Raw genomic sequence first — 3,691 nt, forward strand, 5'->3', positions numbered from 1 at the left:
TCACTTAAAAGATATTTCAATACCACGCCTGTAATCCTAGCACTCTGGGAGGCTGAGGTGGATGGATTGCCTGAGTTCACGAACTAGAGACCAGCCTGAGCAAGAGTGAGACCTCATCTCTAAAAATAGCTGGGCGTTGTGTTGGGCGCCTATAGTTCCAGCTACTTGGGAGGCTGAGCTCAGGAGTTTGAGGTTGCTGTGAGCTGTGACACTACTGCACTCTACTGAGGGTGACAAAGTGAGACACTGTCTTAGGAAAAAAAAGATATTTCTGCAAAGTCTATCTAGACACTGTTCTTTAATATACTTTCTCTTCAACCTCTCCTGTGTGGTGCCTGACTTGCCACTGACTTGAGATCCCGGCTGGGGCTCCCAGAATGGCACTCGAGTCTCTTGACTCCCAGCTTAGGGCTCCTTCCTTCCTTTACTCCCTTATAACAGAAGAGAAACATCCTGGTCCTCAGACAATTCAGAGTCTAGCTGGGGAGCAAAGAAGGCATCAAAATCTGGACACGAGTAACCCCAGTGCCGAGAACAGGGCCTTTCCTGGTCAGTGACAAAATGAAAGAAAAATCTTAAAACTGGAGGTGACTTCGGAGAAACCTTTGTATGTGCTGTTTCTTTTACCTGGCGGCCTCCGACTCTAGCACCCACTTCAGTAGCCTGCCGGGCTGAGCCTTGGTGGTAGACAGGGAAGCTTCCATGGTCTACATCCTAGGTGTTGTCCTTTTCCCACTCCACAAAGCCCCAGTTGAAAGCTTGTTCTTGCTAAAAGGCTGTATTAGATTGGTTTCCCAGAAACAGAACACGGGACCAGTAGTTTATTTGTAAGGAAGGGCATATTAACACTGCAGACAGTTGGGGCTCAATCCCCCTGCGAATCCCTGCAGAATAGTTTACAACAAGCCTGGAGTTGTCCCACTTGAGAGCAAGGAGCTGGCCATGTTTATCCATCATCTCTCATCTGTCATTAATGCAGGCTGCTCCCAGGTGCATTAACTCTGGGTAAGAGAGCAGAGCATTCTTCTGCCACCAGTGAAAGCCCTCAGCAGAGTTGTTGGCGGTAGGTTGGGGTCAGCAGGAAGTCACAGCAAATAGGACTGGTAAGCTCCAGAGGACGCTGTGAATGGGGCCCTGACAGCCTCTGCTCCAGTGGTCCAATGCCATTCATTCTCTGCTGTCCCCCTCAGTAAACCTCACAGCTCTGTCTTAGCAGCAAAAAGATAAAACAAAATATAATTTATAAGGGGAAATTACACATATAGGGTTGATTTTTGCAAGGGAGTAAATACTACGTAGTGTCTCTGTTTTCTGGGAACCTGTTATGCACTTCTGTACCTTGACACTTTGCATGTGCTGTCCTTGATAACTTCTTCCAGGAATCTCCCGTTCATCCTCCAAGGTCCTGCTCCATGATTCACTTTTCTGCCGTGCCCTTCCTGATTGCCCTAGCAGGATTAATTGCTGCCTGCTCTTTGCACTGACAGTACATTGTGCTAGTTCTGAAACCGCTCTCACCGCGCAGTGTCACGCCCCCTTCCGTGTTCCTCTCACCTGCTACTAATTGTAGTGGTAATAGCCCAGCTTATGAGGAGCTTTAGTTAAATGCTAGGCACTGTTGTAAGTACTTGATTCAATTAACTCATCGAATCTTCTCAACTACCATAGGAAGTAGCTGCAATCACCATCTCCATTTTGTAGATGGGAAAACTAAGGGAAGCTGAGCACCTTTCCCGGGATCAGGTAGTTAGCAAGTGGCAGAATTAGAATTTGGTTCCAGGAGATCACTCTTCCAGGCCTCCTTCCTTGGCTGGAGTAGAGAAGGAGACCCAAGGACTAAACCCTGGGGACGTTCCTAGCAGTTTTTGGCAGGGTCTAATGCCACATTAGAAAACACCTAGTCTTAAAATAGGTAGAACACAAGATTCGCATTTTAGGAAGATCATTCTTGGCACAGGGTGAATTGGAAGAGGAGAGAGTAGGAACAGATATAAGAGTCAAGGGGCTGTTGAAATGATCTAGGGAAGAGACGTTGAAGTCTGGGCATTAGCGTGGAACCTCTAATGCCTACTTAGTGCCCAGCCACTGCCCCAGCTGTTCCCCAACATGCAGGGCCCCACTCGTGGGTGTGCAAGTGGTGCCCTGCACACAGGCACCTGGCCACAGGGGCGTGTGGGGCTGAAAAGAACCTGAAGCCCTATAGTGAGGAACTGTGGCTGCCAAGGAGGAAGGGCACCTGTTTCTTATTGGCACAAAATGCCCACAAGGACTTGATGTGGCCCTGCCCATGTGTGTGTCCAGACACTTCAAGCTATTTGTGTTTCTGGTTCTGTTTTTAATGTTTGGCTTCCTCTGTTCAGGATGTGCTTTCACTTGCTCGCTCTTTCACGTATTCATACATCACAGTTTTTTTAGCACCAATTATAGGCTTTGTGTCCTTTTTGGTGAAGGAGATTCAGTGGGGCACTCACCACCTAGGGCAGTGGTTCTCAACCCTCCTAAGGCCTCCTAATGCTGTGACCCTTTAATATAGTTCCTCATGTGGTGGTGACCCCTAACCATAAAATTAGTTTTGTTGCTCCTTTATAACTATAATTTTGCTACTGCTATGAATTGTAATATAAATATCTGATGTGCAGGATGTATTTCATTGTTACAAAGGGTTCATGACCCACAGGTTGAGATGGCTGATCTAGGGGAGATGCATGTTAATGATGTATAAACTTAGCAAACACTTAGACTGTGCTGGGGTCAGGGGATCCTCTGCTCTGGGGTCCTGGTGGCTATGAGAAGATCATGTCAGGGTGATGGGGATTCCTTCAGGATGTGACTTTCAAACCTAGATGTGAAAACAAACAGGAATTAACCAAGCAGAGAGGGTGAGGCGGGGAGAGGCCACCCTTTGTACTGCCTTACTATATTCAACTGTATCTTTTGTGAGATGAGATAGGTCTGGACCCAGTAGAGACTCACAATAATAAGGAGGAAACCAAAAGTGGGAGAATGGAGGGGCCTCTCTAACCTGCTGAGGGGAGGGGCTGCTGCGGTCTCATTCAAGATGCCTGAGATCTCTTATTTGAATTTAACTAAGGACACTTCTCCCACCAGTGACCTCCCAGCCAGCCACAGTGCAAAGCCTTCCAGGATCTTGGAAACTTATTAATTCAATAAACATTTATTGAGCACCTGTTCTTTTCTGGATACAAAGTCAACTTGGGACATGGCCCTTGGTCCCTGCGCCTTGAAGAAGGAGAGACCACACCACAATATGGTGGGACAGAAACAGGTCCAAGGACTATGGGGACAGGAGTGGGATCTTGACCCAGTCTCAGGCATCGGGGCAGCTTCATGGAGAAAGGACGCTTAAGCAGGGTCACGGTGTATTCCAGGGCAGGTGGATGGATGGCAGTGGGAGGAGAACACAGGCCCAGGTGCAGTGGCTCCCAGGCGGTCCTTGCTGCCCCTCCAGGGCTCACCCGGAGGTTCTCAGTAAGTGTCTTGATTCCTCTTGTTTTCAAGTCATACCTGTCTCTCTGACTGAACTGAAGCCAATGGAGGCTTTGTGGATATGTGGGTTTGGTAGCAGGAGGCAGAATTTAAATAGTATTTAAGATAGTCCCTTCAGTCCTTTGGGTCTGATGGCCACTACTGTGGTGTCACATGGAAATACAGGGTCCTCTTGGCTGGATTT

The sequence above is a fragment of the Otolemur garnettii genome, unplaced genomic scaffold (genome assembly GCF_000181295.1).
Source record: "Otolemur garnettii isolate 467f Iridium unplaced genomic scaffold, OtoGar3 scaffold00159, whole genome shotgun sequence".
NCBI classification, from domain to species: Eukaryota; Metazoa; Chordata; class Mammalia; order Primates; family Galagidae; genus Otolemur; species Otolemur garnettii.